The 14,541-nt window shown below is 32.7% G+C and overlaps 1 protein-coding gene and 1 pseudogene across 3 annotated transcripts in view; both read left to right on the top strand.

Moving 5' to 3' along the window:
- Positions 1-14,541, top strand: part of LOC144240513 (ephrin type-A receptor 6) — an 877,144-nt gene that overhangs the window by 205,630 nt on the left and 656,973 nt on the right. The gene's annotated exons all lie outside the window — the stretch shown is intronic.
- Positions 2,765-3,303, top strand: LOC144240542 (CDGSH iron-sulfur domain-containing protein 2-like; annotated as a pseudogene).

The raw sequence follows: 14,541 nt of genomic DNA, 5'->3' as shown, positions 1-14,541 counted from the left end.
TTCTCCGTTTTTCAGATTTATTGAATTTTCAGCAATGGTAGATATATATTAATGTAGGCTATGCCCTTAACATTTATTGCATACCTCTTGCATCCTAGGAACTATGAATTGCTGTGAATTACCCTGATCTCTGATGCACAATACATGCAGACCTTGTACTACAATGCTGTTCAAAGAATTGAGCTGTTACTTTTATGAAGGGACATAAGCTTACCCAGAGCCCACAATTGGATACATTTTGCTTGTTATGTTATAGAATATATTTAGAATAAGCATTTTTAAAAAGATTCTCCCCAATTTTTGATAATCCTGAAAGTGTCTTTTTACAAAGCTATTTATAAAATAAACAATAAATTATACTTGTTTAAGGAATAATAAAACATTTGTTTTCAGCTAAAATAATACTTTCAACTTATAAAGTGTTTTATATGATGATTTATGTATGTATATGAGTTTTTTGGGGGATCTGTATCTTCAGTTGTGCCCCCTTGCAAATTTAATTATTACTTTATTTTGTCATTCATTTACTTTTTTTCTCTTTCTTGCTGTCTACCTCACCCCATCTCTTTTATTTATGCCTTTAAAGAAATCAGCTTAAGCTCTTACTGAATATTTTATCATTATGTTTATTTATATTTGAAATTTCTTATATGGTGTATCTAATAAATTTTAAAATTGTGATTGCATTTATGCTCTTCTTATTCTTATCTTTTAATATAGCTAGATATAGATAGATATCCTAGTCATTCATTATAATTCATCACAATTAAGGATTTAGAAAAATCACTTGGCATTTAATCGTAAAATATATTTTCAGTATTTCACAGTGAGCATTATCATCTCCTTTTTAAGGAATGTCGGTCTACCTCATGCTATTCACTGTTTGGCTCTTCAAATAGGAGAGTTCTTTCCTTTCTCTCTCCCCTCCCTCCTTCTTTCCCTCCTCCTTCTCTCCTCCCACTCTTCTCTCTCTCCCTCCCTCCCTCCCTTCTTTTAATAATGTCCTGGAATAAATACACAAAAACTTGATTGGAAGAAATGGAGAAATAATTACTTAATACATCATTTTCTGTTAAGACTCTTTATTGTGTGTATACCTGGCATTCTTAAGAAGGGACTATGATCTTTGAACTATACATGTTAGTGATACTTATACAATTTAATGGCCTGACTGCTAAATGGAAAACATATCATGCATTTCTCATGCCTAATGAAACACTGAAGAATGTGTTTCTGAAATGTATCTTTAAATTAATATTACTTCAAAGGCAAGATCAAAGTATATAAGAATTCCTCAAGGAGATAGCAGTGTGTTTTTGAATTTTTCTCTCCATGTGATAACAGTGAATGTTTATTTATTTACTGTCTGATGGCCATGGAGTAGTAGTATTTCATGAGAAATATCTCAATTTAGCCAAGACAGTTTGACTGAGTTCCCACATGGAAGCATTTCAAAGTTTGTCTTCTATATATATTCATAAACATGGTAAAAATGTTAATTCTAATTAAAATGGTGACTAGTTGATTTGGAGGTCTAATGAAGCCTCCAAGGATAAGTAAATCAAAATTGAAGATTAGTGACAGGAGTATTATTATTGGAGAAAATGTAATTATCAAATCATTGACTTTGTTGGTTGTCTTCACTCCTTTTCATAGAAAAATTTTAAAGTTAGGAATTAAAGAAAGTTACATAAAACATCAAAAGTATTGTAGAAGAAAGGCTTACTAGTTGATGAAATCTCATATTGTAAGGAAACCAAAGGATGATGTTTGTTAAATAGAAAGAATTAGAAAGCAATAAAAATTCAAAATGATTTTTCACAGCTCTGTCACTAAAGAGTTTCTAAAAATATCAGTGGAACTTTTTCTTCAGAAACAACACAGACATCTGTATTCTTTCCCAGAATATCTGGGAGGGCTTGGATTATAGCTAATTTCATTTCTTTGGGCTCCTGGATAACTCAGTCGTTTAAGCATCCTACTTTGGCTCAGGTCACAATCTCTCAGTTTATGAGTTTGATTCCTGCTTCAGGCTCTGTGCTGAGAGCTCAAATACTGGAGCATACTTTGCATTCTGTCTCTCTCTCTCTCTCTCTCTGTCCCTTCCCTGATTACTCTTCTTAAAAATTAATAAACATTAAAAAAAACTTATATAGCTAATTTCATTTCTTAATACAAGAGGACCATCAGCTCTGTCTGGATCACCTTAAATTATTTTCTAGCACTTTTATTTATTTTTGAGAGAGAGAGACAGACAGAGTGCAACCAGAGGAAGTGCAGAAAGAATCCAAAGCAGGCTCCAGGCTCAGAGCTGTCAGCACAAAACCCAACATGGGGCGCAAATTCGTGAACTGTGAGATCATGACCTGAGCCAAAGTCAGGTGCTGCACCGACTGACCCATCCAGGCACTCCTGGACCATCTTAAATGCCAAAATAAAGATGCTTTTAGAATAAGAATCTAAGTGTTATAGGGACAGAAAAGTCATNAACAATTCTAATGTTAAAAATAAACATATATTTATATAATAATAAACATATATTTATATAATAATAATATAATAAAAATAATAGTTATACTATTTATTATAAATAGTATATTTATTATTTATATATTATAATAAACATAAATATAAGTAAACATAAACATTTATATTTTTTCTGTGTGAAGCTATGAGCTTATGATGATAATCAAAAGGGATAAGTTAAAATAATCACATATAGAATGGAAGGGGCCAGAAAGAAGTGTGGATGCTACTAGGAAGGATGGTACTGGAGAGCGTGGTCCTACATCCAAAAGGTACAACTTCCCAAGTACCTTAAGTGGCTTTGAGTCACTGAGAGCATTAAGGGGCTCACCTGCCTCACATAAACAGGTAATTTTTTTTTTTAATTAAAAACTGAAAAATGTCACTGCTTTGGAAGATTTGTTGGAAGTGATGTTTTGGAATTAAGAGGATTTTTTTTAATTTGACGCTTTTACATTAAATTGCAGAATGGCTTCAGTTACTGCCTTTTATTTTTTTTTTAAGTTTATTTGCACTATTTGGCTATCTTGCAGTTTGTATGTTTTTCCTAAAGAAAAAACAACAGCTTGATTAATCTTAAGATACAAAAGGAAAATCCCAAAATGGTGAATCAAACAAACACTGGAGATTATGTCTTACTGAAGCAGCTTTCTGTAGGGGCTGGTTTTCTAGAAGTTCCCTGCCTGTGATGGTTTACATATGAAACACAACGAATTGAGAAGAAATCTTGTAGATCCATTAAAGCTGAAGAAAAAAAGTATTATTATAATAAGGTAGGATTAGATTCAATTGTGTACTATAAAATTTTATAACAGTATTATCTAGTTTATTATCTACAGAAAATCTGCTAACTGGTGATCTTAATTACCACCACTGGTTCAATATTTCTGTCATTTTTTCTGGATACACTACTGTTTTATACTTTTTATATTTAAATAATAATTCATATAGAAATTAAATTATGCAGGCTGCTTATTATGATTTTAAACAATGCATCTTTCAGCAATAAAAATGAATACTTCTGAGTGAGTGTCTTAAAAGTGTCTCACATTTAAGTAAGTGAGAAAATCTAAAATTTTAGTAATTTTGGTCCAAAGCCATTTCTCTGAATATCAGTATTTTGAAGAGAATCTGTGCTTTAATCTTTCCCCATGAACTTTAAATATATTATTTTTTAGATTTTTTTTGATCAGTTGAAGGGATTATTCCCTTTTGGCCTTCCATTCTTTTTAGATATATAAAAATATGCTACTGTCAAGAATTACAGTTGACTCTTCAATAACATGACTTTGAACTCTGTGGGTTTACTTAGAAGCAATTTTTTTAAAGTATAGTACAGTACTATAAATGTATTTTCTTTTTTTAAGATTTTCTTAATATTTTCTTTTCTTATTCTAAGACTACAGTAGATAATTCATATAACATACAAAACATGTTATTCAACTGTTTATGTTCTTGGTAAGGCTCCTGTCAAAGAAGGCAGTTAGTAGTTAAGTTTTTGGAAAGTCTAAAGTTATATGCAGATTTTTGACTGAACCAGACCATTGCTGTTGAAGGGTCAGCTATACTTGAATTTTCACGGGGATAAACTCTTTATTTTAAAGAGATGATCAACTATTTAATAGAAGTATCTTGACTTCAAAAAAGAAGTAAGCTAGATATAAAAAGATCTAACAGCAAAGAATTATTTACATTCTAAAAGATTTGTGTACTTTAAAATAAAATGTGCAAAATTCAGTTAACTCTAACAGCAAAGAATTATTTACATTCTAAAAGATTTGTGTACTTTAAAATGTGCAAAATTCAGTTAACAATCAAGAGATAAGGGTACCTGGGTGGTTCAGTCAGTTGAGTGTCTGACCTTTTTTTTTTTTAATGTTTATTTATTTTTAAGAGAGAGAGATTGGGAGAGTAGGAGAGGGGCAGAAAGAGAGGGAGACTCAGAACCCAAAGCTGGGTCCAGGCTCTGAGTTGTAGGCACAGTCTGACGCAAACCTCAGCCAAAGTCAGACGCTCAACTGACTGAGCCACCCAGGTGCCCCAAGTGGTGTCTGACTCTTAATTTCAGCTCAGGTCATGATTCCAGGGTCCTGGGATTGAGACCCTCATTTGGCTCCATACTTAGTGTGGAGCCTACTTAAGATTCTCTCTCTCTCTCTCTCTCTCTCTCTGCCTCCCTCTGACCGTTTCCTCTCCTCATGCTTTCTCTCTAAAAAAAAAAACAAATCAAGGGATAAATATAAATCTTCTATATAACAACTTCATGAACTATAAAAGCATACAATAAATACTTTAAATGTTTAGTTTGTTAAATTTCAACGTACGTATATGGCCATGAAACCATTAGCACAATTAAGATAATGAACATATCCATCATCCCCAGTTATTTCCTCATGCACTTCTGTAATTCCTGTCTCATCTGTCTTGCCTATAGTCAGTCACTATAGGCTGTATACTTTGGTACATATTTTCTATAACTTTATATCACAGGGATCATATAATATATACTCATTTTCTTGGGTTTTTAATTCTGCATAATTATTTTGGAAATTACTTATATACTTGCATGTAATGATAGCTTATTACTTCTTTGTTGAGTAGTAGAACATTTTTTGGATTAACCACAAACTGTTAATCCATTCATTTGTTTGTACACATTTTGATTGTTTACTGTTTTGGGCTGTTACAAATACAGTTGCTGAGAACATTAAAGAATTGTGTACAATTCTTTAACTGTATATATGCTTTTATTTCTCTTAGGTGAATACTGTGAGTGGAATATCTAGGTCATATGATAGATGTATACTTAAATTTTAAAGAAAATATTAAATTTTTGCAGAGAGGTTCCCTTTTATATCCCATTGGCAGTGTATGGAGGGGTTTCAGTGGCTCCACATCCTTGAGAATAGTAGATGTAGCCATTCTCTTTAATTTTAGATATTCTGAAGTTGTGGTATCTCATTGTAGCTTTTATTCTTATTTCCCCAGAGATTGATGATATTGGGAATCTTTTGATGTGCTTATTTGTTCTTTCTGGTGGATTGTCTGTTTAATTTTTTTTGCCTATTTTTAATTATGTTATTTACATGTTATTGAAATTTGAGAGCCTTTTATACATTCCCCAAACAAGTCCTTTCTCAGATATATGATTTGAACACAGTTTCCCTCATTCTGTGTCTGGCCTTTTCATTTTCTTAACAGGATTTCAAAGAACAGAAGATTTTTAAAATTTTGATTAAGTTAAATTTATTTATTTTATGTTTCCTAACTCCAAAATCACAAGACTTTTTTTTTTCCTGTATCTTATTCTAGAAGTTTTATACTTTAGGATTTTACTTAGGTCTCAGATTTATTATAAGTCAACATTTTTAATAGGGTGAGAGGTATGAATAAAAGTTTATTTTTTGTTCATAATGAGTATCCAGTTATTCCAACGCCATTGGTTGAAAAGGCCTTCTTTTCACCCCTTAATTGTCTTTGCATGTTTGTCCAATAAAATTTTAATATATATGTGTAGGTATAATTTTAGACTATTGCTATGATCCATTTGTATATTTTTATACCCAGAACAATGTTCTTGACTAATGTGGCTGTATAGTAAGTCTTGAAGTCAGGAAGAGTAAGTCTTCAGACTTTGTTCTTTGAAACATTGTTTTGGTTATTCTAGGTCCTCTGCATTTTCACATGAATTTTTAGACTCAAGTTGTAAACTACAAAAAGAGAGAAACTACTTGTATTTTAATTGGTATTGAGATAATCTTATAAATCAATTTGTGGAAAAATGACATCCTAGGCAATAGTAGGTCTTCTGATTTGTGAGTACATTATAACTCTTCATATATCTTCTTAATTTCCCATAGCAACATTTTAAAATGCTTTTGGTGTATATATCTTCCATATCTTTTGAAAGATTTGTTTCTAAGTATTTCATATTTTGATATTCTTATAGATATTTTGATGATTTTGACCTCCAACCTTTGCTCACATACAGAAATGCAAATAATTTTTGCATATTGGTTTTGTGCCTTGCAGCCATCCTAAACTCACTTATTCATTCTTAAACTCTTCCAAAAATTGAAGAGATGGGAACACTCCCAAACCTATTTTATGAGGCCAACCTTTCCTTGATACTAAAACCAGGTAAGGACATTACAAAATAAGAAAATAATATCCCTGGTGAATACAGTTACAAAGTTTCTCAATAAAATATTAGTAATCTGAATTCAAAAATATATTAAAAATATCATACACCATGATCAAGTGGGATTTATTCTGGATATAAGAATGGTTCTGCAAATTAATCAACATGATATACCACATCCACAAAATGAGGGATAAAAATCATATGATTATCTCAATGGAGTCAGAAGAAATATTTGAGAAAATTTAATAGCTATTTATGATAAAAACTCTCAATAAAATAGGTGTAGACAGAATGAACTTTAATATGATAAAGGGCATATACGAGAAGCTCACACCTAATGTCTACTCAACAGTGAGAAGCTGAAATCTTTTAAGGAACAAGAAAAGGATGCACACTCTTCGTAGGTTTAATCAACATAGTATGGAAGTTCTAGCAAGAGCAATTATGCATAAAAAAGAAATAAAAGGCATCTGGATTGGAAAGGAAGAAATAAAACTCACTTTTGTGGATGACATGATTTTATATTTAGAAAATGCAAAATACCACCAAAACCTGTTAAAACTGATAAATTAATTAAGTAAATTCAAAACACAAAAACCTGTTGTGTTTTCATAACCTAATAATTAACTATCAGAAGGAGAAGTTAATAAAACAATTCAGTATGCAATTGCATCAAAAAAATACCTAAGAATACATTTCTCCAAAGAGGTGAAAGATCTTTACACTGAAAAGTATAAGACATTATTGAAAGAAATTGACAAAGACACAAATAAATGGAAAAATACTCCATGCTCATGGAGAAGTATTATTGTTTAAATATCCATATTGCCCAAAGCAATCTAAATATTTAATGCAATCTCTTTGATAATGCAATATAAAATTCCAAAGACATTTATAATGAAATTAAAGCAAAATTAAAATGTGTATGGACCTACAAAAGACCCCAGAGAGCCAAAGCAATTTGAGAAAAAAGAACAGATCTGTAGGCATTATATCCCTGATTTCAAACTATATAATAATCTACAGTATTCAAAACAGTATGTTATTGGCATAAAAACAAACACATAGATCAATGTGACAGAGTAGAAAGTCCAGAAATAAACTCATCCATATGTGGTCAATTAATTTTTTACAAAGGTGGTGAAAATATATGGCGGGGAAAGGACAGCCTCTTCAATAAATGGTGGGAAAACTGGACAACCACATGGAAAAGAATGAAACTGATTGCTATCCCATACCATACAATTAGCTTGAAATGAATTAAAGACTTGAATGTAAGACCTGAAACCTTAAAACCAGAAGAAAACCTATGCAGTAAGCTCCTTGATGTTGGTCTTAGTGATATTTATTTGGATCTTCCTCCAAAAGCAATGGCAACAACAGCAAAAATACTACATTAAACTAAAAAGCTTCTGCACAGTGAAGGAAATCATCAACAGAATGAAAAGGCAAACTACTGAATGGGAAAAGATGTTTGCAAATCATATATCCAGTAAGAGGTTAATTCCAAAATAGTTAAGGAACTTAAACACTCAATAATAAAAAAAAATCCTATTAAAAAATGAGCAGAGGATCTGAATAGAATTTTTTTTCAGAGACATACAGATGGCCAACATGCACATTAAAAGATGCTCAACATCACTAATCATTAGGGAAATGCAGATCAAAATCACAATGAGATATTACCTCTTATCTGTCAGAATGGGGTTTATCAAAAGGATAAGAAATAACAAGTGTTGTTGATAATGTGGAGAAAGGGAAATTCTTCTGCACTGTTTGTGGGAATGTTAATTGGTACAGCCACTATGGACAATAGTATGAACGTTTGTAAAAAAATTGAAAATGTAGCTACTTATGATTCAGCAATTTCATGTCCAGGTGTTTATCTGAAGAAAATGAAAACACTAATTTGAAATATTTACCCCTGCATTCATTGTAGCATTATTTATAGTATCCACTACATGGAAGAAACCTAAACGTCCATTGAAAGATGAATGGATAAAGAAGATGTGGTACATGTATACAATGGAATAGTACCCAGACATAAAAAAATGAAATTTTACTGTTAGTGACAATATGAATAGACCATAAGGGTATTATGCTAAGTGAAATAAGCCAGAGAAAGATACTGTAGACTTCACTTTTATGTGGAATCTAAAAAACAAAACAAATGAACAAAACCCAACACAAATTCAGAGAACAGACCCATGGTTGCTAGATGGGAGACAGGGTATTGAGGGAGAAGAAATAGCTGAAGAGGGTTAAAAGACTCAATCTTCAGGATAAATATGTCACAGGGATATGATGTACAGCATGGCAACTATAGTCAATAATATTGTATTGCAAACTTGAAAAATACTAAGAAAATCATAAATATTACCATCACAAGAAAAAAATTGTAACTTTGTATGGCGAGAGATGATAATTAGACTTACTGTAGTGATCATTTCCTATTGTATACAAGTGTTGAATCATTATGTTGTACACCTAAAACTAACGTTGTATGTCAATTATACTTCAATCAAATATAAAAAGATTTACCATCTTAAAAAATTATGTGAATTGCATTCCCAGGATAAAATTCCTCTTTGTCATGATTTAATATCCTTTATAAATATTGATGCATTTCATTTCCTAAAAATTTTGAGTTTTTGCATCTCTATACATTATGGCTGTTGACCTATAATTGTTCTGTATGGTTTTGGTATTATAGTAATACTGAATTTATAGAATGAATTGGTTAGTATTTCCTACTTTTCAATATTTTTGAAGTTTTCAAAATTTGTATTTATTTTTTAAATATTTGGTAGAGTTCAGCAGTGAATTCATTTGTGTATGGATGTTGGCTTATTTCCTTATAAATATGTACTGATCATCACTCAACTGAGTACTCAGAGGTCCATCTGTAAATCTCAGAGTTTTGTCTTATTTCATTAATCTCCTCTCAAGTTATATACATGTACATATGTATGTACATTTATGTGTATATTATGCATATGTATATCATTACATGTATATCGATTACATTTTCATTTTTTGAAATAAGTCTGTGTTTCTCATGATTAGTTATTCACTTTTTTAAATCTGTGTAATTTGTGGTGCCTAGGTGGCTCGGTTGGATAAGTGTCTGACTTTGGCTCAGGTCATGATCTTGTGGTTTGTGAGTTCAAGCCCCACATCAGGCTCTGTGCTGACAGCTCAGAGCCTGGAGCTGTTTTCAGATTTTGTGTCTCTCCCTCTCTCTGCCTTTCCCATGCTCATGCTCTGTCTGACAATAATAAATAAATGTTAAATTTTTTTTTTAAATCTGTGTAATTAGAGAAGGGTGAATATCGGTGTGATATATGAAAATTGGTGTGGCAAATTAAATTATTGCCCTCAATTCTTAATTCCTTGTATTCAGGCTCATTCCCTTGTAACAGAATAAGAGCCTAAGGTCAACTTGCTGGTTCTGAGCCTACATCTCAAAAAGCCTAGCCTGGGTTTTGTTTGTGTCCTTGCACCTCTACCAGCACCATGAAAAGCTAGTATTTGCTAAAGTAGAAAACCCAAGCTATAATGAGGCGCCAAACTGAGACAAATCTACAGATTGAAGCAGAGTCACCCCATGAAGTCCAGGCTAGATCAGATGACCTCAGCAAATCCCCAGAATAAATATTAGGAGATGAATAATATAGATATAGGCATGTCTACTGAGAATGATATGAATAATACATACAAAAAGCTAATAGATCTGGTCATTATATCAAAATGACAGGATAACACATCATATAACCCTGGCCAAGATAGAAAAAATATATCAGTTCTAGGGCGATCCAGTTTACAATAACCTGAAATGGCCCGCACATTATCTCAAGCTGTTGGACCATGGATAAAGGTTCACGAAAATTCAAGATGGAGAGAAAAAGCTATAACAATAAATGCTAACAGGGATAGAAACTAAATAATTATGTTATTATGATCAGATTCTGAAGTGAGAAATACATATTCTATTATCTAAACTTATGGAGTAAAAGCTCTATGTAGTCTATTGGAGACGTTTCACAAGGAGAGATTAATACTGGTCTAATACAGTAACTTCTTCTAGTCATGTGAATAAGAAATTACTTGCTGAGAAGATCTGATGAAAGTATGAAAACCTACCATTAGGATTTATTTTTTAATTGTTTTCGTATAAATTGGATACAATTTTTATAGAAGTTTGTTTTTAAATTATTGTCAACAAACTGTTTCTTTATTTCAGTGAATCACAATTTATAACTTACCTTTAGCATAGATATATAAATCTTGTGGTTCCTATTTGACTATTAGAATGAATAAACTTGTAGCCACCATGGACAAAGCCAGGTAACTGACACTTTTTTCTCATTAATTCATCAACAAGTTCCAGAGAACCTACCTTCAAGAAATACCCTAAATCTCTTCCCTCCTTCATCAGTGTAAACTTCATAGGTCGAATCTGCACTAGAATAGCCTAACAGTTCCATATATGAACTCCACCAGTCCATTCTTCTAGGAGCTACTGCTCTTGTCTTTTACCTTCTATTAGTTTTATGGTTATCTTACTTTTCTTTTAAATTTTTTAATGTTAATTTTTGAGAGAGAGAAAGACAGCATGAGTAGGGGAGGGACAGAGAGAGAGAGGGAGACACAGAATCTGAAGCAGGCTCCAGGTTCCAAGGTGTCAGCACAGAACCCAATGTGAGGCTTGAACCCACGAACTGTGAGATCATGACCTGAGCTAAAGTCAGATTCTCAACTGACTGAGACACCCGGTTTAATGGATTGAATGGTGCCCCCGATTAAAGGCGTCTTTATGGTATCTTTAAAATAGCATTCCAATTCATGGCCTGGTCCAGTAACCCTTCCCTATCTCCATGATCCAGCTCCTCCACTGACTGCCTCTGCAACTTCAAGTCCTATATTTGCCACACTTGATGTGACTATATTCCTACTCATATCACTTGATTTGTAAAACTCCCCAAGCTGCTTTTTTTCTTTAAGGACTTTACGTTAGTTGTTTCCTTTGTCTGAAGTATTTCCTTTTCTGTATTATTCTTCTAGGGCTATCATAATAAAATGCCACAGATTAGGTGGCCTTCACAACAAGAATTAATTTTTTCATAATTTTAGAAGCTAGAAGTCCAAGATGAGTTGCCAAAATAATTGGTTTCTGGTGAGGCATCTCCTCCTGGCTTGCAGATGGCTATTTTCTTGCTGTGTCCACACATAGCCTTTTCTCAGTGCATGAACACTCCTAATATCTCTTCCTCTTCTTTAAAGGACATTAGTATTCTTGTATTAGGGGCCTGCCCTTATGATTTCACTTTACCTTAGTAACCTCCTTGAAGGCTCTTTTTCTAGATACAGTAACACTGGTGGCTAGGGCTTTAACCTATGAATTTTGGAGTATACAATTCAGTCTAAAACACCTTACCTTCTTCCCCTACCATTTAAATCATAACACAGCTAGTGACTTTTTACTCAGGTCTTAATTCCAATATCACTTCTTCAGAGCGTTCCTCTTTGACTATGGTTTATCCCCAGTGCAATGTAACAGAATGGGAACAGGGACATTTCTGGCTCTGTTTACTCATCACTAAGCTCACTGCAACAAGAATTTTGCTTGGCACATATGAGGCATTGAAAAAAATTGTTGAATGAATGCATTTTTCCAATGCTTTGGTTTATGGGGCAGCATAATTATTTCTGGGTGTGCTACGCACTTTAACAATACATTTATTGTGCCTTTTCTCAGAGATGTACACATGAGCTTTATGATCCATTGTGTTATTCAGCAAGATAGAACACAATAATGTTATGCTAAGTATACCATTGAATAGAGTAACTGGTTTCTTAAGGAGTTACAATCTGTTGTTGCTTAAATAAGATATTGTTTTAATTTTTTCCAGTAATTGCCCTTAGCTATGTTATAACAGAAATCCTCCACTTTTTTTCCTTACTTGGGAGCTCTTCCTTGACTCCTTTTTGTATGGATACCACAACTTTTCAGACACTTGGGTTATTAGTTTATTCCATTACTTATTCATTTTAAAATGTCAACCTCCAATTCAATCAAAGCTTTTCTACACATACCATCTGTGCTGACAGCTCTTAACGTTTTGAGAGTACTGGGGTGTGGGTTGGCTTCCAGACACCCCTTTTCTCTCTCACTTGTAGATACTAGCTCCATCTGTGATGTGACAGGAACAGACAAATGTGTTTTATAGGTCTCAATGAGATTGCAGTCTTCTTTTTGTTGGTTGTTGCTGCTTCTTGGGCTGGAACTCACCCTAGATATCCACTGTGTAACTGGTCTCCCAGTATGCTTCCTCTGTATACTGGCTGTGTGCTTTCTTCCAAGAGTTATACCATCGGTGTCCCATTTCTTGGATCACTGAAGAGGCAGATGACGATTCAGCTTCAGTTTTTTCTTTATCCTTCACTAAAGTCCCCAAAAGACTACTTGTTAGGTTGAATCACTATATTGTACACCTGAAACTAATGTTATACTATATTAACTAACTGGAATTTAAATTAAAAAAGAAAGACTTCTCGTTAGGGTGACTTTTCCTTGTGGTAACTTACTTGAGTGGATATTAGCAGGTCACCTCACTTTCAGGAACCTTATTCATATGCGTACCATCCAAGGAAAGTCCATATCCTTGCTTCATCAGAGAATAAGAGGACAAGTTACTCATTAGAGCTTCTTGTTTCAGCACCTCCCTCCCTCTATGTTGGTCATTATTTTCATGTGTGGGCAGCATTAAACTATCTGTGGATCCAAGAGCTCACCAACTTTTTAGAAGAAGGAATAGATCTCTTTAATAAATTTGAGGGAAATATTTTAGGTTATTTAATGTATTTTTTAAGGATATTTAACCTTACATTTATGAAGAATTCTGTTGACTATCTTACTTCATGTCGCCCTGAAAAACTGCTCTCTTTTATCACTCATTATTACTGTAATGACCAGGGATATTGAAACTGGTGAATCCTGATACTGTATTTTTTGAGATACCTGGCCCCAAATGTTGAAGTTTGTGAGTTAGGAGTATAGATTCCTAGCAGTGATTAAATTCCAGTTAGCCTTTGTTGTAATTTCTGGCTATAGGATAATTCCCATAGAACATTATATTACAGTAGCATTTTACAGAAAAATAGCCTTTACAGTATATATCTTACCTAAAATAAGTATTTTATATGAAAAAGTTTTCTACTTTTTCTCATTTTATATTTTTATTTTACTTATGTCATTCATACTGTCAGGTTTTGTAATATTAAGTTATATAAAATATTTTTATACTTTTCCTAACTTTTTAATTTCTGCATTATATATTCAATATATTATGTGTTTTAATTTACAGTAAAATTTTATTTTGCCTTTGTATCTATTTTTTCAAATTTAAATATCTTTCCTATAAGGGATTCCTCATAATCAGAACTCTATTTACCTTTCAAGCACTTCATCCTTCTATTACTTACTTTTGTTTTTATAATTTGCCTTCTAAAGTCTATTTTTCGTGTTTTGATATTATTAATATGTATCAATTTGGTGAAATGTTAGCTATATGCAAGTAGAAATAAAAACTATTGTCAGAGGAAATACATTTTTCAGTTTTGTATTATATAACCTTTAGAAAAAAATTCTTAGGGTTTAAAAAAATTTTATAGTGCTTCTTTTAAAGTTATTTTCTACTTATGTTCATTTAGATTAAAAAAAAAAAAAAACCCTCAAGGGGCGCCTGGGTGGCTTAGTCGGTTAAGCGTCCAACTTTCGCTTAGGTCATAATCTCGCGGTTCGAGCCCCGCGCCAGGCTCTGTGCTGACTGCCAGCTCCGAGCCTGGAGCCTATTTCAGAGTCTGTGTCT

This window comes from Crocuta crocuta, unplaced genomic scaffold, assembly GCF_008692635.1.
Source record: "Crocuta crocuta isolate KB4526 unplaced genomic scaffold, BGI_CrCroc_1.0 scaffold6, whole genome shotgun sequence".
Classification (NCBI taxonomy): Eukaryota; Metazoa; Chordata; class Mammalia; order Carnivora; family Hyaenidae; genus Crocuta; species Crocuta crocuta.
Note: the sequence above shows the minus strand (reverse complement) of the source record. Positions and strands in the feature narration are given on the sequence as shown.